The sequence below is a fragment of the Bubalus bubalis genome, chromosome 18 (genome assembly GCF_019923935.1).
Source record: "Bubalus bubalis isolate 160015118507 breed Murrah chromosome 18, NDDB_SH_1, whole genome shotgun sequence".
Classification (NCBI taxonomy): Eukaryota; Metazoa; Chordata; class Mammalia; order Artiodactyla; family Bovidae; genus Bubalus; species Bubalus bubalis.
In genome coordinates, this window is record NC_059174.1 from 57,958,113 (window position 1) to 57,970,718 (window position 12,606).

The following is a 12,606-nucleotide window of genomic DNA, read 5'->3' on the forward strand; positions in this document are numbered from 1 at the left end:
AGGATGGAGTTTACCCAGTTAATGAGATCTTTTGATCTCATCCAAAGGAAAATTTCCAGGATGGAGTTTACCCAGTTAATGAGATCTTTTGATCTCATCCAAAGGAAAATTTGCAGACTTTACCCTCCCACAGGCAGCTAGGGTCCGTGCTGACCCAGTGGCAGCTGGAGCCCAACAGGGCCACGCGGGGGGTGGGGGGCACTGCCGCTGTCCCTGAGGCAGGTCCGCGGCTACATGATTCGTTAACAGAGGTTATGAAAACACTTACAGTGAAACCTGTCCATTATGAAAACGTGCAGGTAGTACAACAAGGGTGAGATGAAAATCGGAAAGCATTTCAAGAGAGGTTGGTAGAAGCTTTAAAAAATATAGCAGGGGCTTTTCTGGTGGCTCACTGGGAAAGAATCCACGTGCCAATGCAGGACACATGAGCTCTATCCCTGATCCAGGGAGATCCCATGTGTCATGGAGCAATTAAGCCCGGGAGCTGAAACTACTGAAGCCCAGGCCCTAAGCCTGCGCTCTGAAACAAGAGAAGCCACTGCAGTGAGAAGCCCATGCTGAGAAAAGCCCACACAGCAACAAAAACAGAGCATATACATATATATATATATATATATATATATATATATATATAGGACTGTGGATACCTTCTCCCTCAAGGGACAGGCCCTTTTGGCTATGCGTTTCATAGCCCACCCTGCCACAGGCATCAGGAGCGAGATTCAAAAAGCAACTGCTAGTCCTCAGACCCCTCTGAGCGATTTGCTCCAAGTGGCTTATTCAGTTTTTGATAATAGGGACATGGTGGAAAAGGCTGAACACTCCCAGAGAAATACACAAAGGGCTGAAATGATGGTTGTAGCTTTGTCCACTCAGAGACCACCAGAGGGGAGGTCAGTCTTTGCAGGCCAAGCTGGCCATGATGGACCACAAGGCCCACAGGTACCCAGACCAACCCAGGGTGCCCTGTGTGGACAGAAGAGCACTGGAGGAGAGACTGTGGCAGATTCGCCCTTTTATAGACACCTAGGGAACTGGAGGAGGGAATGCCCCAGACCCCTGAGATCCACGGGGCCCCTTGGCCTTGGATGGTTTCCCAACACTGTGGGGCCCTGAGGTCACAAGTGGCTCTGCCTACAGCACCGTGTATATAACTAGTGCTGAAGCTCGGGGGGTCACTGAAGCGGGGGCCGAGATGGAATTCCTTGGACACCAGTGAAGTCCTTTCTGTCTTAACTCGAAGGGCTGGAAATTTTAACAACCATAAAAAACACATAATTGGAACATCAGTACCAACACAGGCCCACTTTCCAGGAACCCCCTTAGTGCTCCAACAATGGTCAGTGGTTTCTATATCGATTTTTGTGCCTGTCACCTCTCTTTTAACTCAAGGGACTTACTAGTTAAATTAGGCTCCTCTCTGATTCTTGAGGGACAAGGAAGCCACCCTTATGACCAAATGATACTAACAAAACTGAAAACCAGATTAACTCTATAACTGAGATAAAAGATTTAATAGACGCTGCAGTACAAAACACTGAGGTTCTAGGCCTAGCTACAAATAAACAGACTGAGGCCTTACATAATGCTCTTCCAGATTTGGAACCTGTTTTGAGCAATGTAGCCCAGCTGGTAAAGAATCCCCCTGCAATGCTGTTACTGAAAGGTATGTGTTGGGGGTCCAGGCATGTTTTGTACCCTTCCCTCATCAGAAAGACTCCTAGGTTCTCTTGTGGGGCCTCGCCCCAGGAATGTGCACAGAACCGCAGATGATTCTGATCTGGATCCTGCATTGAGCACCAGGGCTCTTAGCCTCCACTTCTGAGACTGAGATCAGGCCCTGGGGGAGAGAAGGGCGCTCTGCTCCGAGTGGAGCTGGACCAGGGCCTGCTGTGTGACCTGAAGGGCATCGTGGGGTGAGCGGAGGTGCCCCCTCCTGCTGTGTGCATGATGCCTCACCAGGAGCGGAGTGTGATCTGAGGGACAGTGTGGGAAAGTCCTATGTTGGACTCTGTGCAGGAGTTGACGATCCTGAGTCCCTCCTGAGACAGTGGCCACAGGGGACTGTGTATTCCCATGGTGAGGGCTTCCCTGTGTGTGTGGTTGGGGCTCAGGAAGGGGGTGTGTTGATCCTAAGCACTAAACAGCATGTTTTCCACTTTCATGATAGAACTGTGAAGACTCATGGACGAAGAAGCCCAGAAGAGGAAAAAGCAGGAGTCAGGCATGGCTCTTTCACAGGTAGGGTCATATTCTCAGTGGATTCTCACACTGCCTTCCTGAAATGCCCTTCTCAAGACTGGCTTATCGTGTCTGACTCTGAAGTGTCCTGTCTGACTACTGTACACACACACTTACCTGGGGCCTTCCCTCAGGGCCTGTCGTTTCCACTTAGATCCTGTCTCCCCATGACCTGGTGACCTGGACCTTGTTAGGAGGCTCCCCTGGGCACCGTCCTGGGAACGGCTTCCCATCCATGGGTAGGACACGGGGTCTCGGTGCTGTTGGGCAATAGGGACTGTTTAGGGCCCATCTGCATGCACTGTCTGATCTCAGTCAACCATGGTAAAGAAGCTGTATGTGGACCTCAGGTATTAACATGTACAGTACACGGTAAAATCTGCAAAAGATGCCAATGAGTGGGAATCAGTTCTGACTTATTACAGTACATTTAAAATTAAATGAGCATCTCCTTGAAAACTTAAGTGTTTGGGAATGGAATGGAACGTTCAGAAAGAGATCTCAGGACTAGATGATGTTTCATATCATTGTCTGTTTTATCTTTTTTTATTCTTTTTCAGTTTCTTTTTTTTTTTTCCTTTTTAAAATTCTTTTCATTTTTTCTAGTCTTTCCATTGTCTATTTAAACCATGAAATCAAGTTTACTAATATTTTTTTTCATTTCTTCTTGGTTGCAAGTTGCGTCTTGCAGGATCTTCCTGAGAAGGAATTGAACCTAAAACCCCTGCAGCAGAAATGCAGGCTCTTAAGCACTGGACCACCAGGAAAGTCCCAACTTTACTCATTTTGATTCATTATTTATTTTGGAAACAATATTTAATGTAAGAAATTAGAGACTAAGAATTGGCTCCAAATAGCTTTCCATTGAATTATCAGAATATTATTTCTACTGAAATGATCCTTACCTCTTTTTCTTCTTCTCCTTTTGTGGGAAAATAAAAACTCTGCTCAGCGCTTATTGGTGAAATGTATTTTCATATCAGGGACAGTTGACCTTCAAGGATGTGGCCATCAAATTCACTCCTGAGGCATGGGAATGCCTGAACCCTGTTCAGAGGGCCTTGTACACGGATGTGATGAAAGAGACCCTCAGAAACATGCTCTCTGTGGTTAAGGATAACTTGCCTCTGAAGTTTGGGATCTGCCCTGGGGGTGGGTCTCTACATTTTCTCTGTATGCCTCTTGGTAGCCCGTTTTTAGTGACTGAGCTCAAAGCCCTGTTGACTCAGACAAGAAAAGCCTCATGATTGGCATTAGGAATTTAAACTTGTCCTTTCTTCAGGTGATCTGCCCACTACATGATACACAAGGAGTTTTTCCAGAGCTTAAGTATTTATAAAGTTGATTTCAACCTTTTGAAATATCCAATTTCCTATTTTCTACCCCTATGGTCTTGGTTTAGTAGTTCTTTAAAAGTAATAGATATTTTCATATTGTACTATTCCTTATGCATTCAGAAGGATGTAGAGAGTGAATGAATTTGTGAAGTATTGTTCTTTCCATCTTTAATGCTTTAATCAATATTCACACCTTGGAATTCATCAGAGAATTCATACTGGAAAGAAGTGTTATAAATGTAAGAATGTGGCAAAGTCTTTAGTTGGTGTTGGGGCCTTATATTTCACCAACACGTACGTAATGGAGAGAAACCATAGAAATGTAATGAGGGTGGTAAACCTTTAGTGCACGTTTAGTCTTAACTGACCATCAAGCAGTTAAGACATACAGGAGAGAAACTTTTTAAATGCATGTGGCAAAGCCTTTAGTTACAGATCTTATTTTACAGTTCATCGGAGAATTCATACTGAAGAGGAACCGTATAAATGTGATGTTTGTGGCCGGTGCTGTACTCAAAATGAGAACCTTGGAATTCTTCAGAGAATTCATACTAGAGAGAAAACTTACAAATGTGATGAGTGTGACCAAGATTTCAATGCACGTTCAGCTCTAAGCAACCATCAAGGAGTTCATACAGGAAAGAAATCGCATAAATGTAATTTATGTGGCAAAGCCTTCTGTTACAGGTTTTATATTATGGTTCATTGGAGAATTCATACTGGAGAGAAACCATATGAATGTGATGTGTGTGGCCGGTGCTTGACTCAAAATGCACACCTTGGAATTCATCTGGGAGTTCATCCTGGAGTGAAACCATATAAATGTGATATATGTGGCAAAGCCTTTAGTCAAAATGCACACCTTACAGTTCATCAGAGAATTCATGCTGGAGTTCAGTTCAGTTCAGTTGCTTAGTCGTGTCTGACTCTTTGTGACCCCATGAACCGCAGCACGCCAGGCCTCCCTGTTCATCACCAACTCCCGGAGTCCACCCAAACCCATGTCCATCGAGTCGGTGATGCCATCCAGCCATCTCATCCTCTCTTGTCCCATTCTCCTCCTGCCCTCAATCTTTCCCAACATCAGGGTATTTTCAAATGAGTTAGCTCTTCACATCAGGTGGCCAAAGTATTGGAGTTTCAGCTTCAACATCAGTCCATCCAATGAACACCCAGGACTGATCTGCTTTAGGATGTACTGGTTGGATATCCTTGCAGTCCAAGGGACTCTCAAGAGTCTTCTCCAACACCACAGTTCAAAAGCATCAATTCTTCAGTGCTCAGCTTTCTTTATAGTCCAACTCTCACATCCATACATGACCACTGAAAAAACCGTAGCATTGACTAGATGGACCTTTGTTGGCAAAGTAATGTCTCTGCTTTTTAATATTCTGTCTAGGTTGGTCATAACTTTCCTTCCAAGGAGTAAGCGAGTTTTAATTTCATGGCTGTAATCAGCATCTGCAGTGATTTTGGAGCAGAGAAAAATAAAGTCAGCCACTGTTTCCACTGGTTCCCCATCTATTTGCCATGAAGTGATGGAACCAGATGCCATGATCTTAGTTTTCTGAATGTCGAGCTTTAAGCCAACTTTTTGAGTCTTGTCTTTCATTTTCATCAAGAGGCTCTTTAATTCTTCTTCACTTTCTGCCATAAGGGTGGTGTTATCTGCATATCTGAGGTTATTGATATTTCTCCCAGCAATCTTGATTCCAGCTTTTGCTTCTTCCAGCCCAGCGTTTCTCACTATGTACTCTGCATATAAGTTAAATAAGCAGGGTGACAATATACAGCCTTGACATACTCCTTTTCCTATTTGGCACCAGTCTGTTGTTCCATGTCCAGTTCTAACTGTTGCTTCCTGACCTGCATACAGGTTTCTCAAGAGGCAGGTCAGGTGGTCTCATATTCCTATCTCTTTCGGAATTTTCCACAGTTTATTGTGATCCACACAGTCAAAGCTTTGGCATAGTCAATAATGCAGAAATAGATGTTTTTCTGGAACTCTCTTGCTTTTTCGATGATCCAGTGGAGGTTTGCAATCTTATCTCTCGTTCCTCTGCCTTTTTCTAAATCCAGCTTGAACTTCTGGAAGTTCATGGTTCACATATTTCTGAAGGGTGGCTTGGAGAATTTTGAGCATTACTTTACTAGTGTGTGAGATGAGTGCAATTCTGCGGTAGTTTAAGCATTCTTTGGGACTGGAATGAAAACTGACCTTTTCCAGTCTTGTGGCTATTGCTGAGTATTCCAAATTTGCTGGCATATTGAGTGCAGCACTTTCACAGTGTCATCTTTCAGGATTTGAAATAGCTCAACTGGAATTCCATCACCTCCACTAGCTTTGTTCATAGTGATGCTTCCTAAGGCCCACTTGATTTCACATTCCAGGATGTCTGGCTCTAGGTGTGTGATCACACCATCGTGATTATCTGGGTCATGAAGATCTTTTTTGTACACTTCTTCTGTGTATTCTTGCCATCTCTTCTTTAATATCTCTGCTTCTGTTTGGTCCCTACCATTTCTGTCCTTTATTGAGCCCATTTTTGCATGACATCTTCCCTTGGTATCTTTAATTTTCTTAAAGAGATCACTAGTCCTTCCCATTCTATTCATTTCCTCTGTTTCTTTGTATTGATTGCTAACGAAGGCTTTCTTATCTCTCCTTGCTATTCTTTGGAACTCTGCATTCAAATGCGTGTATGTTTCCTTTTCTCCCTTCCTTTTTGCTTCCCTTCTTTTCACAGCTATTTGTAAGGCCTCCTCAGATAGCCATTTTGCTTTTTTGCATTTCTTTTTTTGGGGGATAGTCTTGATTCCTGTCTCCTGTACATGTCACGAACCTCCATCCATAGTTCATCAGGCAATTTGTCTATCTACTGGAGAGAAACCATATAAATGTGATATATGTGGCAAACCTTTAGTCAAAGTGCAAATGTTGTAGTTCATTGGAGAATTAATACTGGAGAGAAACCATATAAATGAGATATTTGTGGCCAGTGCTTTACTCAAAATGGAAACCTTGGAAGTATTCAGAGAATTCATACTGGAGAGAAACCTTACAAATGTAATGTGTGTGACAAAGCCTTTAGTCGGATTTCTGGCTTGTAGAACTACAAGAACTAGAGAGAAATCATACAAATATAATTAGTATGGCAGAGCTTTCATTGCACATTCATCTGTAACTGACCATTAGGGAAAACGACATAAATGTAATTTATATGTCAAAGCCTTCAGTCACAGGAATCGTTTTGCAGATCATCAGTGAATCCATACTGGAGTGAAACCTTACAGATGTAATAAATGCAGTAAAGTATATAATCCTTTTGACCTTCAGAAAAGTCAAACTGTAGGAAAACTGCACAAATACAGTGGGTGTGACAAAGCTTTGGATTTTGAGTTCAGAACTAACTAACCGTCATGTAATGAATTCTGAGATCTTACCCATGTAGTGATTGTGGCAAATGTTTTAGAAGACATTAAAACCTTACAAATCATGAAAAAAATCATATTGGAAAGAAGCCATACATTTAGAGTGCAGTAAATCTCAAGGGTAACCTGTACATGAGAGAAAGGATGTAAATGTAATATATGTGGCCAGTGCTTCAATACAAGTCTCATTAGTCATATCATCAGGGAATTCATAATCCAGAGAAAGGAAATGTAATAAGTGGGGCAAATGCATCAGGTAGCATTCAGGCCTAAAAAGACATCAGGTGATCCATACGCAAGAGACCTTACAAATGTATTCATTGTGGTGAGGCTTTTGTCAGGTGTTTCCATTTAGCCTTCATGAGAAAACTCATACCCTGATACTAGAAGCTATGTTGATGTAATGAGTGTGTCTTGACAACAGTCTTATAGAGAGCTTATAGACAACAGTCTCAATTGAAGTGTGGTGTTGGAGAAGACTCTTGAGAGTCCCTTGGACTGCAAGGAGAGCCAACCAGTCCATTCTGAAGGAGATCAGCCCTGGGATTTCTTTGGAAGGAATGATGCTAAAGCTGAAACTCCAGTACTCTGGCCACCTCACGCGAAGAGTTGACTCATTGGAAAAGACTCTGATGCTGGGAGGGAGTGGAGGCAGGAGGAGAAGGGGACGACAGAGGATTAGAGGGCTGGATGGCATCACTGACTCGATGGACGTGAGTCTGGGTGAACTCCGGGAGTTGGTGATGGACAGGGAAGCCTGGTGTGCTGCGATTCGTGGGGTGGCAGAGTCGGACACAACTGAGCGGCTGAACTGAACTGAACTGAACTGAAAGAAGTCATTCGAGGCGGCTATGGCCCCCACTCCAGTACTCTTGCCTGGCAAATCCCATGGACGGAGGAGCCTGGTAGGCTACAGTCTATGGGATTGCGAAGAGTCAGACACGACTGAGTGACTTCCCTTTCACTTTTCAATTTCATGCATTGGAGAAGGAAATGGCAACCCACTCCAGTGTTCTTGCCTGGAGAATCCAAGGATGGGGGAGCCTAGAGGGCTGCCGTCTATGGGGTCACACAGAGTTGGACACGACTGACGTGACTTATCCACTTAGCCAAAGAAGTCATTCTGAAGGACAAGCTTACAAGTGATAATGAATGTGTAAATCCTTCACTCGGGGCTCATATTTCACCAATCATCAGATGATCCATACTAGGAAAATCTTTACAAGTGTACGTAATGTGGCAAGGCTTTTAGGTGCTGCCTTAAACTCAGGATTTATCAAATACTTATACTTAGAAATGCAAAGGCTATGGCAGTTTTTACAATTACTACTCACTCTTTAGGTATGTAGGAATATATATCCTGGAGACAAGCCACACAAATGTGTTTGTAGGAAGGAATTTTCTGAAACAGCGAAGTTTGGGGATGATACTACAGCAATGCTTTACAGATGCAATTGGAGTGAAATAAGTTCTACCTTGAGTTGAAGTATTATGCAATAAGAGTCCGTATTGAAGAAAAGTCATGAACTGTGTAGGCAAGGGCTTTCTCAAGACATCAGAGTGTATTAGACTTAAAAATATATGTCTTTCAAAGAAACCACACAAAAGTTGTGCATGCTATTTCCTCTAACTAACTTCTTTAGGATGAAGACAAGGGTGCCCACAATCACCTCAACTATTCAACATAGTTTTGGAAGTCCTAGCAGTCAGAAAAGAAAAAGAAATGAATCAAGATTGGAAAAGAAGTAAAATTCTTACTGTTTGCAGATGACACGATCCTCTACATAGAAAACTCTAAAGATACCACCAGAAAATTACTAGAGCTAATCAATGAATATAGTAAAGTTGCAGGATATAAAATTAATACTCAGAAATCTCTTGCATTCCTATATACTAACAATGAAAAAAGAGAAACTAAGAAAAGAATCACATTCACCATTGCAATGAAAAGAATAAAGTACTTATGAATAAATTCACCTAAAGAAACAAAAAGACTTGTGTGTACAAAACTATAAAACACTAGTGAAAGAAAGATGACACAAATAGGTGGAGCAGTATACCATGTTCGTGGATTGGAAGAATCGAGATAGTGAAAATGAGTATTCTACCCAAAGCATTCTATAGATGGGAAGATGCTCATGTATGAACTTTGAGTTGTAAAATGAGTAAGTTCTGGGGAGCTATGTGCCACATTCTAACTGCAGTAAATTCTTCTGTGTTACTACATACTTTAAATTTTTCAGTAGAGTAAATCTGAAGTGTTCTAACCATACAAACATCGAAACTGGGAGTTCATGGATGTGTTGATGACTGGATTGTGATAATATTTCACAGTGTATACATCTGTTAAATGGTCACATCATGCCTGATAAGTATACACATATCCATTTCATTAGTTCTATCTCAGTAAGGCTGGAAAAGAAGAAAGTAGGAGGTGGACGGGGTTTGCCACCTTTAATGGTGTTCAACCCATGTTTCCTATGAGATCCGTGAAGCATTTTGCAAAACCATGTATGGTACCCCCTGCCCTATCAGACGTCCTCAGATACCTGTGTGGGTCCTAGTCCCAGGTATGTTCACAGTGCAGCAAATCTGATCTGGATTCTACATTGAGAACCAAGGCTCTTAGGCTCCACTTCTGAGACTGAGAACAGCCCCAGGGATGAGGAGGCCACTCTGCTCTGAGTGGGGATGGACCAGGGCCTGCTGTGTGACCTGAAGGGGATCGTGGGGTCAGCGGAGGTGCCCCCTGCTGCTGGGTATGTGAGGCCTCACCAGGAGGGGAGTGTGATCCGAGGGAAAGTGTGGGAAAGCTCCTGTGTTGGTCTCTGTGCTGGAATTGACTGTCCTGAGTCCCTCCTGAGACAGGGGGCACAGAGGACTGTCTGTTCCTCATGGAGGGCTTCCCTTCATGTGTAGTTGGGGCTCAGGTAGGGGGGTTGTTGATTGTAGGTATTAAACAGCATGTGTTCAACTTTCAGTATCCATCTCTGCAGGATGTCTGAGAAAAAACATGGAAGAGGGGAGAAAAAGAGTCAGGAATGGCTCTTTCTCAGGTGGCATATTCTGAGTTGATTCTCAGTCTGTCCTTCCTGAAATGCCCATCTCTGGACTTGCTGATCATGTCTGACTCTGGAGTACCCTGTCTGTCTCCTGTACATGCACATTCACCAGGGGCCTTCTCTGAGGGCCTGTCATCTCCACTTAGATCCCGTTTGCCCATGACCTAGTGACCTGGACCTTGTGAGGAGGATACCCTGGGCACCGTCCTGGGCCGGGCTTCTCACCCACGGGTTGGAGACGTGGTCTCAGTGCTGTTGGGCAGCAAGTTTGCTTAGGGCCCATCTGGATGTGCTGTCTGCTCTCTGTCAACCAGAATAAATAAGCTGCACATGGACATCAGGTATTAATACTCACAATAAGTGATAAAATCTGGAAAAGAGGCCAGTAAGGGGAAATCAGTCCTGACTATTTATAGTACATTTAAGGACCTCCTTGAAAATCTTGGTGTTTGAGAATGGAATGGAAAGTTCAGAAAGAGAACTCAGGGCTAGGGGGCTTTTCATTCCATCATCTATTTTTCACTATGAAATCCAAATTTTCTAATTTTTTTTGTCTTCTTTGTCACATGGTGCAGCTTGCAGAATCTTAGTTCCCTGAGTATGGGTTGAACCTGAAACTCCTGAAATGGAAGTGCAAGGTCTTAACCATGGGACTGCCAGGGAAGTCCCCAACTTTACTAACCTTGGTTCATTGTTTTATTATGGCATTAACAAATAGACTTTGGTTTTTGTTAATAACTATGGAACTAAAATTAACTGCAGATAAAATCACTTTTTTTTAGAAAAATTATTTATTTGGGTGTTCTGGGTCTCTGTTGCTGCTTGGTCTTTTCTCTAGTTGCCAGCATTGGGGGCTGTTCTCTACTCGTGGTGCATGGGATTCTCATTGTGGTGTCTTGTTGCAGAGCATGGGCTGTATGATGCTTGGGCTTCAGTAGTTTCAGCACGTGGGCCTAGTATTTTGGGCTCTTGGGCGTTACAGCACAGGCCTTAGTTGTGTCACTTGGTCTTAGTTGCCCCGAGGCATGTGGCATTATCCTGGAGCAGAACCCATATCTTCCGCATTCGCGGGTGGATTCTTTAGCATTGCACCAGGAGAGATGCCCTCATATTATTGTTGAATACAGTTATTTTATCGAGATAGGACTCAAAGTATTCTATATATGTTTTTTATATGTCTACTACTTTTTCTTTCTTTTTTTTTTTAAACTAATGTAGTATTAGAGTTGAGACGTCCCTATTGGTACAGTGGATAAGAATGTGTCCGCCAATGCAGGGGATATGGGTTTGATCTCCCTGGTCCAAGAAGATTCCGCATGCTTGGGAGGAACTAAGCTCATCCACCACAACTACTGAGCCCATGCTCGAGAGCCTGTGAGCCAAAACTGCAGACCCCATGTGTTGCAACTACAGAAGCCTTGTGCCTGCAGTTCACCTACAACCTGTTCTCTGTAACAAAAGATGCCATTGCAGTGAGAAGTCCACTCACCACAACTACAGAGTATCTCCTGCTTAGTGCAACTAGAAAAAGCCACACAAAGTAACAAAGACCAGCACAACCTAAATAAATAAACAAGCTTTAAAAAAAAGTACTATTGACAAACTTAAGTACAGTTAATTCATTTTCATGGCCCCAGAGATGCTGAAATACATATGACTAAAAGTGATAATGAGAAAATGATTTAAAAATGTGTCAAGAGGCAACTCTTCATTTCAGTCAATTGTGTATTTACATGTGCATGCATGTGTGCATGGATATGCAACTCCATGGTTTTATTACAAAACATCATCTCATAAATAAGCTTTGTACTTTTGCTGCTGCTGCTGCTGCTAAGTCGCTTCAGTCATGTCTGACTCTGTGCGACCCCATAGACGGCAGCCCACCAGGCTCCCCCGTCCCTGGGATTTTCCAGGCAAGAACACTGGAGTGGGTTGCCATTTCCTTCTCCAATACATGAAAGTGAAAAATGAAAGTGAAGTCGCTCAGTCGTGTCCGACTCCTAGCGACTCCATGGACTGCAGCCTACCAGGCTCCTCCATCCATGGGATTTTCCAGGCAAGAGTACTGGAGTGGGGTGCCATTGCTTTCTCCTGTAACAGTTGAAATTATATCTTAAATATATTATGTAGCCTTAAATTTTTTTCTACCCCAGCACAGGAATGATTTAAATAGTAATAAGATTACTGATATTGTGTGGAGGGGAGGGGTTGAGGAGTGACCCTATTCAATGACTTTTTATGGCCTTCCATTGCTCTTCAAATTCCTTGATGTTATTTGAGGTTTCTCAGGGAACTCTTATTGATGGACTTTTATGCTCTGTTACTTAAGGGTTTGATTCCTTAGGTTCAAAGGAATTCAACTTGACTTACTCCCTCCTCTTTTATATAAAAGGGGACTGAGTTCTAACTCGGATAAGATGGTTTTGGGGGTACAGTCCACCATATTTTCGGTTTGCTGACTTTCTGAATAAAGTCGTTATTCCTGCCCCAGCAACTTGTCTCTCAATTATTGGCCTGTTGTGTGGAGAGCA